Source organism: Ursus maritimus, unplaced genomic scaffold (assembly GCF_017311325.1).
Source record: "Ursus maritimus isolate PB19 unplaced genomic scaffold, ASM1731132v1 scaffold_27, whole genome shotgun sequence".
NCBI classification, from domain to species: domain Eukaryota; kingdom Metazoa; phylum Chordata; class Mammalia; order Carnivora; family Ursidae; genus Ursus; species Ursus maritimus.
In genome coordinates, this window is record NW_024425230.1 from 5,443,711 (window position 1) to 5,458,305 (window position 14,595).

The following is a 14,595-nucleotide window of genomic DNA, read 5'->3' on the forward strand; positions in this document are numbered from 1 at the left end:
ATTTCAGTGACTTTATTTTTAAATTAAATTTTGAGTAAATTAATTTATATATCTGGGTTGTGTATAAAGCCAAGGAGAAACAATAATGTTTTATGCATCTGCAAGTTAGGATGGGCCCTGTTCTCATGAAATAGTCACTCAGGAAGCTCCTACCTGGGTCCCTGAAGGGACAAGGCGCTCCCTAGACAGTTGGCTGGGGGTGGGGGAACTGCAGAAGTGATTCTCTGGTTTCCAACACTCAACCATAAGTTCTGTGAAGGAGGACTTTTCCTTTTCTTTTCTTTCTCTCTCTTTCTTTCTTTCTTTCTTTCTTTCTTTCTTTCTTTCATTTATTTTTTATTTATTTATTTTTTTACTGTTGTCACTTTGCAAACTGGAGGGGTTTTTTGTTCGTTTAATTGAAGTATAGTTCACATACAGTGTTATAGTAGTTGCAGGTGTACAACATATCAGCTCAGCCACTCCACACATTACCCATTGCCCACCACAGTAAATGCAGTCACCATCCATCACCAGACAACGCCACTGCAGTATTACTGACTGTATTCCTCATGCTGCACCCCTGTTCCCATGGCTTATTTACTCCACGCCTGGAAGTTCGTATCTCTTAATCCTCTCTATGTTTCACCCATTCCCCCCACTTCGCCTCCCCTCTGGCAACCATCACTTTGTTCTCTGTATTGAAGAGTCTTTGTTTTATTTTCTGTTCATTTGTTTTGATTTTTAGATTCTACATATAAGTGACATCATATGGTATTTGTCTTTCTGTGTCTGGCTTATTTCACTTAGTGTGATTCTCCCTAGCTCCATTTGTCATTGCAAATGGTAAGGTCTCATTCTTTTTGGTGGCTGAGTAATATTCCATTGTATGTTTATACCACATCTTTATTTTTATGGGCACTTGGGTTGCTTCCATATCTTGTCTAGTGTACAAAATGCTACAGTAGACACAGGCGTGCATGTATCTGTTCAAATTAGTGTTCTGATTTTCTTTGGGTAAATTCCCAGTGGTGGAATTACTGGATCATATGGATTTCTATTTTTAATTTTTTTGAGGAGCCTCCATACTGTTTTCCACAGTGGCTGCACCAATTTACATTCCCACCAACAGTCCACGGGTGTTCCTTTTTCTCACTGACACTTGTTTTTTTTGTTGTTGTTCTTTTGATTCTAGTCATTTTAACAAGTATAAGGTGATATCTTACTATGGTTTTGATTTGCATTTTCCTGATAATTAGTGATATTGAGCATTTTTTCATGTTTCTGTTGGCCATCTGAATATCTTCGTAAAAATGTCTATTCCAGTCCTCTGCCCATTTTTATTTGGATTATTTGTGTTTTGGGTGTTGAGTTGTATAAGTTCTTTAAATATTTTGGATATTAACCCCTTATTGGATATATCATTTGCAAATAACTTCTCCCATTCAGAAAGTTCCCTTTTCGTTTTGTTGATGGTCTCCTTCGCCGTGCAGAAGCTGTTTTATTTTGGTGAAGTCTCCATAGTTTATTTTCCCTTTTGTTTTCCATGCTTAAGGAGACGTATCTAGAAAAATGTTGCTATGGCCGATGTCAGAGAAATTCTGCCTATGTGTTTTTCTAACAGTTTTATGGTTTCATGTCTCATATTTAGGTCTTTAATCCATTTTGAGATTATTTTTGTGTACAGTGTTAAAAAATGGCCTAGTTTCATTCTTTCACACATAGCTGTCCAGTTTTCCCAGTACCATTTATTGAAAAGACTTGTCTTCCCCCACTGTATATTCTTGCCCCCTTTGTTGAACATTAATTGACCGTGTCAGTATGGGTTTATTTGGGGCTCTCTATCCTCATCCACTGATCTGTGTGTCTGTTTTCATGCCAGTACCATACTGTTTAATTACTACAACTTTGTAGTATATCCTGAAATCTGGGATTGTGGTATGCCCAGCTTTGTCCTCTTTCTCCAGATTGCTATTATGATTCAGGTCTCTTGTGGTTCCATATCAATTTTGGGGTTATTTGTTCCAGTTCTGTGGAAGATGCTGTTGGTATTTTGATTGGCATTGCATGTGTTTTTTGTTTGTTTGTTTTTAATTTAAATACAATTAGCCAACACATAGTACATCATTAGTTGTTGATGTAGTGTTCAACGACTCATTAGTTGCATATAACACCCAGTGCTCATCACAGCACATGCCCTCCTTAATTCCAGCACCTAGTTACCCCATCCCCTACCCACCTCCCTTTCCACAACCCTCAGGTTTTTTTTTCCTGGAGTCAAGAGTCTCTCATGGTTTGTCTTCCTTTCTTATTTCTTCCCATTCAGTTTTCCCTCCCCTCCCCTATGATCCTCTGTGCTATTCCTTATATTCCACATATGAGGGAAACCGTATGATAACTGTCTTTCTCACTGCTCCATCCTCAACCTTTAGAATAATGCCAGCTAGCACTTAGTAGGAGCTTAATAAAGATATGTTCAATGAATGAATCACTTGTCAACGTATAGTTTTCTACAATCCCCCTATATTATACCAATAATGATTGGCACTCAACAAAAATAAGAAGTGACAACTTTATATCAGAATATGTGTCTGTATTATTGAGATTGTCACATTGCCTTCTGCATAGTGAGATGGAGTTATTAAATAATCTCTTTACAGATGAAGCTGTCAGTGTAAATTTGCTTTGCCAGATATTAAGGCATACCACAAATCTATAGTGATTAAAGATCGTGGTCTTGGTACAAGTACAGGCAAATAACTCTGCATCACAGCATAGGAAGCTCAGAGTCAGACCTCCATGTGACAGGAGCTTAATATATGTTAAGGTAGAACCACAAATCAATAGGGAAAGTTCCTATATAGAAACTTTCCATGTAGGGTAAATTTCTCTGTAGAGAAAAATAAAACTGGATACATATCAAACACTACATACAAAAGTTAAAGACTTCACTGTAAAAGATAACACTATAGAGTTAGTTGAAGAAGATTTAGGTATAGGAAGGACTTCTTAAACTTTAAGAGCACAAATTATAAAGCAAAAATTAATTAATTTGACCACATCAAAATTAAGAATTTCTGATCCATGAAGGCTACCTTGGATAGCATTAACAAACAGATGACAGACTGGAAGAAAACACCAGCAATACCAAGTAACAGTATGCAAGGAACTCTTCCAAATCAACAACCAAGAGGAGCCCAGATGGGAAAACAGGCAAAGTATATAATCAGGCATTTTACATAACAAGAAAATCACAAGGCTAAAAAGCAAATGAAAAGATGCTCCAAGTCATTTTTAATCAGAGAAGCATGCATTGGAAAGCAATTGAATGGCCTTTTATAAATAACAGAGAAAATATGCTATCTCCTGCCCCTAAGCCTTCCACTGGTAACTCTGACCAGAAATACAGGAAGACTTAAGAAAATGGTATCTCCTTACCCCTTCCAGAACTACAGTTTAATCATAACAGAGAATGAGAAGGAACCATGTTCAGTTTTGATTCATAAGATGCAGAGACATGCATGAGTAGGGGTGCTTTCTAGGAAGAAGGTGACGGAAGTCACTGTGAGCAGATGATGGAAGTCTCTGTGAGCAGAGAAGACTCTGGGAGACCAGGTGAGGCAGGAAGTGACCTTCTGGTCCAGTGGGAAGCCATAGAGGCTAGAGGGAAAGAAGAGGATGTCCTTGGTCTCCCTCTTGCCCTCCACATTCCAGCTGCTCCCATACCCTCTTCACTTCTGGTTGGACAATCCAGGCAGATGACAGCCACCAGCAGCTGTTCAGAAGGTGGGAACTGAAGAGACCAAAGACCCCTTCCCCCCCAGTGGATGCCAGCAAGGGAGATAAGGACAGGCTCTGCCCTGTCCCTCAGAAAGGAAGAGTTAAGAAGCAAAGCAGCACAGGTCCTCTGAGCATTCTCACAGATGGTGGGGGTGGTAAGGTGAGCTGGTTTTGTGGTCATTTTCAGTGTCCACATGCCATCCACCACTTTGTGTTTGGAGCGAGGTATGTGTGTTTTCTGTGGATGGTGGTGAGGAAGACATCGATCTTGTAGGACTGCATGGTAGGATTGCTTAGAATTCCCAAGCATGCTGGACAGGACAACCGGGCAGGAGCCTGTATCCCCTTGGCCCCAAGGCTATTGCCTGGGGGTTGCACAGAAGAGCTCCCTGATTGATGCCCTGTCACTGCTCAGTCACTGAGGTCAGTCACGACCCTGGGCTCTGAGTCACAGAGGTGGGCAAGCAGATGAAACCAGCTCTCAGAGCTTATGTTCCTATGGGAAAACAGACCATACATATGTTCATAAACAAGAAAATGATCTGGCAATGAAAACCACTGTGCAGAGAACTAAGCACATATAGTAGAGAGGGACTGGGAGCTACTTCAGCCTGAGTCATTGGCAGAGGGTTTCAGAGGAGAAGCCATTCAAGGTGGGACCCAAATGAGGTGGAGAAGCCAGGCAGCTGGATGCTGTGGAGAAGGAGGCAGGGCCAGAGCCGGTGGAGCTTTGGTGAGCCTGGCCATGGAGTCTGGATTTCGGCCTGAATGTGATGGGAAATTGTTGTGAGGTTGAATTGAGGGTGGTGAAATTCGGTTTCTGCTTTTTAAGAAACCACCTCCTGCTGGGTGGGGCTTGGATTGTAGTTAGGTAGCGTGGATGCAGGGATATCAGTCAGGAGACAGTCAGCAGGCAGGAGATGCTCTAAAGTAGGTAGAGTGGTGGCAGAGAGGTAACAAGACATGGAGAGATTTGATACATGTGCTGGGTTTTCCCACTGATTGGATGTGGAGCCAAGAAAAAGAAGAAATAAGGCAGGCTTAAATTTTTTATTTAGAAGCCAGGGAGATGCTGGTACTGTTTATTAAGCAGAGTAGAAGGGAATAGGGGCAAGTTTGGGAGGGCCCCTGGGTAGGAAATCAAGAGTTCTCGCAGGGCCGTGTTGGGTTTGAGGTGAGTGGAAATGTCAGGGAGGCAGTTGGATATAGAAGTCCAGAGTTCCAGAGACTGGCCTCCTCTGTAAGTACAGATGCTATTTAGAGACTTCCAGATGAATGCATTTAGTTGGAGAGTGTACGTGGAGACAGAGACAAGAAGCCGCCCAGGCGAGTCCTACTTCCCAGGACATTGTCAGCAGAGCTGCAAAGAACCTGGTGAGGAAGGAGGGGAAGCCGGAGAAGGTGGGTGGCAGGAAAGCCTTGGGAAGGCAGTGTTTCAAAAGAGGCGAGCAGACAGCTGTGTAGAATATTCTTGAAGACCGGTGAACATAAAGTATGCTTCCTGGAAGATTATAGAAACGTGTGTCAGACCAGTGAGTCCCAAGTTGACGAGAGAGCCTTTTAGATGCTGGGGTTGGTCTGGGACCTTTTATACCTCACTTCCTCCTCACATGCCTATATCATGAACACCCATTTAGTTAACTAAGCTTTTCCTGCTCTACAAAATAGAATGTAGGCATTGCTTTGACCCTCTCAGTCACAGAGGACTGTAGCAAGGAACCCAAAAAAGCAAGTAGAATGATGGAATAGAAAATTTGAAAGATCCCTGAGAAGCTCCTTTGAAAATCACCTTCCATATGTAACAAAGTCCAACTTTCTAGAGACCAGGCAACTCAGTGAGATGACAGTTGTAAAGTCAGGCCTAGAACTCAACACTTCTGCCTCTTCATTGTTTCTACCACTACTATTCTGGAAAGAAATGTCACTTCAGTAGTTGTCTCAATGGTCAAAATCTTACCCCGACTTAAAAAGTGGACCTCACCCTCTGACCCTTCCTCCTTGAGATCTTCTTTCCGGTAGTTGTGTGAGGGGCTGTCCCCTCTGGCAGGCTTGGGACGTCATGAGGCAGCGTCTCCAGCCTCGGGGCTGCTGTTAGTGTGCTCGGGAGGGTGGGCCCAGAGGGGTCTGCAGGTCCCAGGAGGCCGTTCTGATGTCTGAGTTGCTATGGGGTCATCTGCTGGGAGGCAGCTCACCACGGATGCCAGAACGGGGGGTCACAGGCCAGTTGCAACCCCAAAAATCCTTGCATCCCAGGATTCCAGGGTGAACCTGTGCCCTCCTTCCATACACTTGGATTTCAGGGAGCTGTTTTGTGCTTTCTCTTCTTTTTCTTATGGTCTTCTATTTAAAGTTTTCCTTCCCTTCTCTTTTTTTTTTTTTAAACCTCCCATTCTTGTGAAAGGATTTCTAGGCTTTGAATCAAGAGGTCTGGGTTTCAGACATTACCTCTCCTTTGAGGACCTCAGGGTTCTCATGCATAGAACAAGGGCTCAGGGATACAACTGGGCAGTTTTCCCAACTGCAGCCCCCAACAGGCAGCATCAGAATCACGTGGGAACTTCCTAGAAATGCATATTGTCTCACCCCCAACCCTAGCTATACTGACTCAGAATCTCTGGGGGTGGGCCAGCCACTTTGTTTTCACAGGCCCTGCTGGGATTCTGACACCTGCCGAGGGGTGGGAGGCGTGGCATTAGAGGCGAAGCTCTTGGCTCTTGTCCCTGGTATGTCTGGGATGAATGACATGCTCCCATCAGTGTTGATTTGATAGGGCAGTGATGGCTGTACCTCCACATCATAGAATCTTGGAATCTAGAGGTGGATTCAGCTGTGTGGAGTTTAAACCGTATCCTCACCCTTTCTCCAGCTATCAAGAATCCTGAGTGGCTGTGGGCACTGGTCATGCCAGTGTTGGTCAGGCTGCATGACAGTGGTGATGGAAGAAACAGGGAGGTAGAACAAAGGGGGTAGGCTAAAATGCATCACTGGCCTTTCAGATTTTTCCCTTTTTCTCCCCCCAGTGTCTTTTTGCTGATAGAATTGTGATAGGGATGAGAATAAGAAGGATTGGCATTTTCTGCCCCCTTTCCCCATCTGCTTCTCTGAGCCACCTTCCACTGTGTTGCTCTGCTCTGGGGCCAGTTGTGATGATCAGGATAATAGATGGATTTGATAAGTAGAGGGAAATTAGAGGCTGACATAATTTATGCTAGAAAGAGACTAAAGCTATTGCTGAAGGGAGGATTGGAGCAGTTTAAGCAGTGGACGTGAGAGAGTCTGCAGTTGGGTGGGTGGGGGAACCGTAAGGCAACTGACTTAATGTGGGCGTTTAGAGAACCACAGAAGCACAAAGAAGTGATCCAGGCTCCTTGTGTCACGTGGTACAACCCCCTGTTCTTAGGTGATCGTCAGTGAAGGCGTATGCTACACATTTTCTTGCAGAGACAGTTATGTTTCTTTTGGATGTGCCATCTGCTGAAATTGGAATTAGGGCATGAGCAAAAAGGTCCAGGATTTTTGAGGTATGTGATGTTAAGCCTCAATAACACCAAACTAAGTGGGAAGAATTTGAGGTTTGGGAAATATAATCATGGACTAAGACAGATGTGTTGTCCTTATTGCTGTATCTTTTCAGCTCAGAGAGTTCATGTAAAAAACTACCTGACTTCATTTGTTATTTCTAAAATTAACAGTGCTAGAGACATTTAGAGCATTGAAATTGTGGAAGGGATTACTTTCACACATGTTGAGATCAATTGTATTTCTTGGGGGATACCATAGTAAGGAAGGAAACAAAAATTTTCCCATTTGATTGAACATGAGGCTGAACATACTCTGATTACAAATTAATTTCTCAGCAGATTCTCTTAGTTTCTCCCCCATGTGAGGAAAGATGTGGCTTGGAGATGTTTAGGGTTGCTTACAGTAAATGCTGGTAGATATTCTGGGCATCCATTACACAGTGTTTAATGGGGCGGATCCCCCCCTGAAAGTATCACAAAATTGAAATTCATTACCAGCCTCTTTAAGATTTAATGTTGCTAGAGATCTAACTAGGTATAAAATTATGGTAATAGCTGTATGACAACAGCCAGAGAGACTGAAGAGAGGATAGAACTTGGAGTTTGGGTCCCTGGACTTAGTAATTATATGGCCTTGGGAAAGTCACTGAACCTCTTCGAGCCTCATTCTATTGATGCATAGAGTAGGCATTAAAAAAAAAAAAACTGACTGAAGGATGCAGCAATTGAGATAATATGAGATGCTCTTCATAAACTACAGTGAGCTATACAAATATTTGCTCTATGCTGTGGAGAGCTTTGGGGTCACTTTCTCTACCCCTCCGTGATGCCCTTTCCCTCACCACTCTCATTGTTGCATTGTGTAGAAATGGCCTTAGTCCCCTGTACCCCTCTACCACTATCACAGTGGATTGGCAGGTGCCTTACCCAAGATGGGGCCAACACAGTTCCAACTGTGGACTATGAATGACCCCAAAGGGGGGTACCTAAAGGGTAATGCGTTTTTTTCGGGACTTTGAAAATGGTTCCTCAGGAGAGTCGTCCCTGGAACCATCATCTCTAACCTAGGGATTACATTGTTGTCTTTGGCCATCAATAGCCATTTGGATGCCCGATAGCACTGCTATCCAGTCTGAAGCCCAGATCTCTTCTGGCCTTGGGGCATCTGTCCTTCCCTTGTTTGCTTAAGCTAACTCATGTGGGTTTCTGCAACTGCTGCCCAAAGAGTTCTTTGGCATGATAGCCTCATCAAGTTACATCAGTACAATCTTCTCCTGAAATTGTGGTTTAATGCACTGACACAGGGAAGAAAAAAAATAGGTATAAATATTGGAAAGACAGAGACAAAACCAGTAGCCTTCACAACCAATATGATAATTTACTTAGAAAATTTAAGAGGGTCCATTCATTCAGCCAGTTATTCAAAAAATTAATTCTTGAGTGGTGTGTCTGGCATTGTGGAATGACTTAGAATTGTGAGAGCATTCAACAAAGTGGCCAATTACAAGATAATTATATAATAGTAGGCTTTCATGTTAAATAAAGCATATTACACATTCTTTGATGTTGGATAAGGCAGGGGCCGTTACTGGACACTACCTTGCATGAGATTTATTCCTGGGGTCTTAGGCCAGTGTGCACACCTTGAATTTCTTCTAAGGAACAAAGCATATCTAAAGACCTTCCCATATGCTATTCATCGGAGGGGTGTTGCACTGCTGTGAAGTCTATGGTATGTGTAACATTGTCTGTGATTTCTGTCAGCCCCTGAATTGTTTTTATTCAAAGTTTCTCACCATTATGAATTTTGATGTACTGTGAGGCTTGAAGTAAGTCTAAAGAACTTGCCACATTTATCACATTCAGAGAGTTTCTCAGCAATATGAGTGTCCCGGTGTTCAGCGTGTTGCTGCTGTGCACCGGAAATGCCTGGCCATGTTAATTATGGTCACAGTGTATCTCCCCAACATGAATTCCCCACTGTGGTCCAAGGCTGCCCCTCGACTAAAGGCCAACCACATTCCTTACAGGCACTGGGTTTCCCTCCATTATGAATTTTCCAATGCAGAGTAGGAGATGCGTGTTTTCTCTAAGTGGACATTTTTTTCATAGTTGAGTAGTGCACATCTTCACCAAAAATTTGGAAAATCTGTAATTCCTGTTAGGGAATCAAATACTTTCCTGGTGTTTCCTTTAAGAACTAATTTTCAAGGTAACCATTACCTCCACTTGCTGAGCCAATAAATATGTGCTGTTTTCTTGTTCTTTCCCTCACGACCATCAAAGGCCTTTTCATGGCTCCTTGAGGTGATCAAGTGTGGCTTAGAAATACAACATCCTGCACTGAGATTAAGCTCCGAGTTCTCCATGATCACATGCTGGTGCAACTTCTTTGGAGCAGAATCCAAAACAGCCCCACTGTCTCTGTGGGACGTACATGGCCACATCTCTGCATGTCATTGATCTCTGCGTCTTGGGGTTTTACCTGCAAGATCTAATCAGTCCTCCTTAGATTTCTCCACCCGAGAAGCATCTCTAGAGCTAAACACTGATATTTCGATGTAAAACATTTCTCCTTCTCCTTGAGGTCTTCTTTTGGAGAACAGCGGGCCTCACACTCAAAGTGAGATGGATTGAGGTGGCTGGACTCTGTCTCTGATATCACCACAGGACTCCAGTCAGAGCTCGGGGGGTGCCATGATTCTGAGTAGCTGCCCCATCAGAGCTCCTGAGGGAGGCTCCCAGACCTCCCCATCTCAGAGCCAGTTGGCAATATTTTTACACTAAACACCTCTGTTCTAGGACTCAAAATCTGCCTTCCTTTTTGGGGACATTTCTTTGCAGGCACCCCATGCGGCTATGAGGTGAGATGATGGAGGAAGTAGCAGAACACCATGGACCCTAGGGCCCAGTGATACACACCAGAGCATTGCACTCACAGACAGGCCTGCACCTGTCACCCAGGCACCGTGCATGACTCACCACCACACCCACAGCCCCTGCGATATACCCCAGCGTGGTCACACACTCACTCCCACACACTCGCCCCTTTTCTGTCTGGCTCATGCCCTCAATAGGAGGTTCCAGTAACAGCACATCCTGTCCACACTCTGGGCCTCTTTGCCTCACATGTCCAGGAGGATTTAGAAAGAAGTACTGCTGGCAGATAGAGACCTTGCTGTACTAGATAATAACATTAAAAATAATAATAGTAGCTAATATTAAATTACTGATTATTATATGCCCAGCCTTGTTTCGTGTCCTTTTCGTGTATTGTTCAATCCTCTGATCAGTCTTATTAGGAAAGTGCCACTTGCGCCATTTTATATGTGGGACAACTGAGGCATAATACTGTTATGTCATTTGTGCAAAGTCACACGGCTAACTTGTGGCTTAAATGGCTTGAGTGCAGGGACATCATTAAGTCAATTTGTTTTCTGTTTTTTATTTTGTTTCTGTTTTGTTTTTGTTTTTGTAACTCTGACTGGTGGTGAGGAATCCAAAGACTACTGGTACTTGGTAATTTTACCCACCATTGCTTTTTCACCATCAGTGTCAACACAGTGAAAAGACAAATACAGTTCTGGGACAACTGTACAAATGCTTTGAACTTGTGGAGCCCCTGAAAGGGTGTTGAGGAACCACTGATCTGGGAATCCTCCATGGCCGTGAAGATCCCAGCCTCAGGATGTGGGGATATTGCCCCTTCCACACTTGCCCACAGCAAGTGTCTGGGCTAAGTTCTGGTTAAACATTAATTCTGGCTTCTCACAGCTGGGGAAATCTGCATCCTTTTTCTTCCTAGTCCTCTCTCAGCTTTCTTCTCCTGTGGTTTCCAGAATGCCATGGCGTTTTGGTTTCTCCTCAGCTCAGTGGCCACTCCTTTCCCATCTCACTTCCTGGTCCTTTTGCCTTCTCTACCTGACCTCCTGTTGGAAGCTTGAAGCCGCAGCCCTGAGTCTTGTTGTCTCTTAGTTCAGCTCTTGTTTGGGGGTCTCAAGTCCCTTGGCTTTAAAGGTCAGTTGTGTGCAGACCCCCAAAGTTACATGTCCAGGCAGAACGTGCTCCCGAGCTCCAGGCCAGTCTGCCAGTTGCCTGTGGGACATCTCCATGTCCACGCCTGACAGCATCTACGGCCGGGGGGTGCCTGAGGGAGCTCTCCACTCCACCTGTCCGCCATGCTGCTCCCATAGGCTCCCCCATTCCCACAAATGACTTCTTCCTGACTGAGCTGTGCAGAGATTTTAGGGTCACGTGTAACACCTAACTCTCTCTCAGCACAGCCAATTCATCATGAAGTCTTGAGAAGTTATTTCCAGAATCCCCTTGTCACTGCCATTCTTCAATCATTCTATTACCCTCGTGACCTCTGACCCTTTGGGTTATCACTGGTCTCCCGCCAGTACCCACTGCAGCCCATCTGCCCGTTCGCACAGCCTCTCCAGCATCTAGCACAGTGCAGAGACGAGGCGCGGGCTCCGCGACTGTACGTTACAAAAGCAGGCTTGCCGGGGGAGCCCCAGCCAGTCAGTGAGAAGACACATACCCTCAAGTGGCCAGAGGACTGGGACAAACAGTTCACAGAAGAGAAATGAAAGTGACCAATGAGGTTTAAAATTCTATTCAACTTCACTAGGGATTGGACCCTGGAAAACCAACGGGCCATATGTATCAGGGTCCTTAAAACGAATGTGTAATGTTCCACGATTCTATTTTTAAGAATCTTGCCTAAAGAAATGCCTGAAGGTACAGTATATAGATTTATATGTGAGGATGTCCACCCGTTGTTTAAAATCTATCATAAATAGTTGGGAGCAGTTAAATTCCCCTCACTATGATAATGGCAATAAATTGCCCTCACTGTGGCTGGAGCACAGACAGTGCCTCTGAGGATGGAAACACTGTGTGGGGTCCGGGCATTGCCAGGCACTGGCTTCCCAGGGAGCAGTCACAAGTGCTCATTGGCAGAACTTGAGGGGAGAGGAGATTGGTGCTAGCTGACCCAAGATAGACCTGGGGTGTGTGTTGCTGTTAAACGATGTACATATTGGCATGATCGGGCTTTAAAATATATTTGCATGAGTGGGATTACACTCATGTGATTACATGCCTTTCAGGGGAGAGAGCAGGCCAAGATGGTCTCACAAAGCTGGGGGTGCCTGGGAGGGCCAGGGGTCAGAGCACAGCTCTCACCGCTGCACAGCTTCAATATACCCCAGCTCATCCAGTTCAGTGTTCTGATTACTACTACTTCATGGCAAATGACCCCAGAACTTAGCAGTTCACAGAACCTTTATATTAAGCTTGACTTAAGACCAGACATGGTGGGGATGGCTTATCTCTGCTCCATGAAGTCTGAGGCTGGAAAGACTTGAAGACTGAAGACTAAAACCATCTGAAGGCTCATTCCTGGCTTTGGACGGCTCAGATGCTGAGATTGCCAGCTGAACACCAACACAGGGCCTCTCCATGTGGCCTGGCTTCCTGACAGCATGGTGGCTTTGGGGTCTTTGTTACTTAGAGTCACAGAGCTCTAGGCACACATGCAACCAAGGATACATCACCTGTAAGACCTGCCCTTGGAAGCCACGTCGTGTGGGCCTGCTCTGTTCTATTGATCCTGCAGTCATGAGCTGACTTGGAGTCAAGGAGACACATCACTGACCCCTCCTCTCAGTGGGAAGGTTGGTAGGCCCATACTGAAGAAGACCAAACAGGATTAGGGCATTGCTATGACAATAGAAATGCCCAACCGGTTAGAAAATACAGTTTGCCACCAGGGGTATTATCAACATTAACCAACCAAACAAGAGGCCAGTGTATAACCCTACTTTTTAGGGGCGCCTGGGTGGTTCAGTTGTTAAGTGTCTGCCTTCAGCTCAGGGCGTGATCCCAGAGTCCTGGGATCAAGCCCCACATCAGGCTTCTCTGCTGGGAGCCTGCTTCTTCCTCTCCCACTCCCCCTACCTGTGTTCCCTCTCTTGCTGGCTGTCTCTCTCTGTGTCAAATAAATACATAAAATCTTAAAATAAAATAAATAACCCTACTTTTTAAATTTGCCATGAAAAATGTAAGTGCTAATAGATCCAGAATGTTTGTGCCTGTGGTCAGCGCATTCTTTCGCTGTGGAAAACTTGCAGAAGCTGCCACTCTTTAGAACACGGGAATGCAAAGAATTGAGTGACAGTTGGTAGCATTTTCAGCCCTCGGACCTATCATTGGCCCATCTTTGCTGTAGAGACGGAGGCAGCAAACACACTTGGTGGCATACTCATGTAGGTTCCTTTGTCCTTTCTCCTGCATGGATGGCAGTTGGAGGAGCTCTCTCTTGCTGTCGACCTTCTTACTAAGGAAGACTCCTAGCGGCTCCTCTTCTTGCTTAGCTCCTGTGTTCTCTCCACAGCAGATGCTTGCGTGACTATCTTTAGTCACTAGGAGGGTTATGAGAAGCCCCTTGCTTCATCCCTTTCCAGGCCGCCTGCACCTCCCAGGACCACCGCGTGCTCAGGTGGCAGTGTTGGCAGGTCTAGTTAGGAGTTAGGAGAGTCGTGCGTGCAGAGCTCAAGGTGCTATAGCTCCTCCCAGAACCTCTTACGTCCTTGCAAGAGTATCTGCCTGTAAGTGAGCCTTGTTTTAGGTTTTCTTTACTTGTTAGTTTAATTCAGGAGTTTATCTGGAGTGAGGTTGATTACACCCTTATTTTTCAAAGAACAAGTAGCTGTTTCTTAACACTGCAGAAGCCCATGTAAGAATTTTATATATATAGGGGCGCCTGGGTGGCTCCGTTGGTTAAGCGGCTGACTTTGATTTTGGCTCAGGTCATGATCTCAGGGTCCTGGGATCCAGCCCCATGTCTGGCTCCCTGCTCAGAGGGCAGTCTGCTTCTCCCAGTCCCTCTGCCCCTCCCCCCACTCATGCACACACACACACACTCTCAAATAAATAAATAAAATCTTTTTAAAAAAGTTTTATATATATATATACACACATGTATAAAAGCTCATTTGGATGTTAAATACTTATGTGTATGTTATTAGAAGTAAAGAAAACAGCAGGAAATCTCATGGGGTGAGCTAAATTGATGCATGGCTGCTTTATTTTTAAGTGGTTCCAAAAGCAGAGGGGCTGATATGGAGAGTCTTAATTACAGCTCCTGCAGCCTGCCTGCTTCCGCCACGGTCATTATGTAATCACGCCAGGCACTCTCCTGCCTGAGGACGGCACATCCCCCCCACCCCGCAGGGGTAAATTACAGCACTTTGTGCTGCTCTGTCCTGGCCCTGGTTGTGGAGACCTCTGGGCTGCACTTAGAATA

The 14,595-nt window shown here is 44.7% G+C and overlaps 1 protein-coding gene across 1 annotated transcript in view; it reads left to right on the forward strand.

The window, feature by feature from the left end:
* Positions 1-14,595, forward strand: part of OTUD7A (OTU deubiquitinase 7A) — a 376,751-nt gene that overhangs the window by 75,765 nt on the left and 286,391 nt on the right.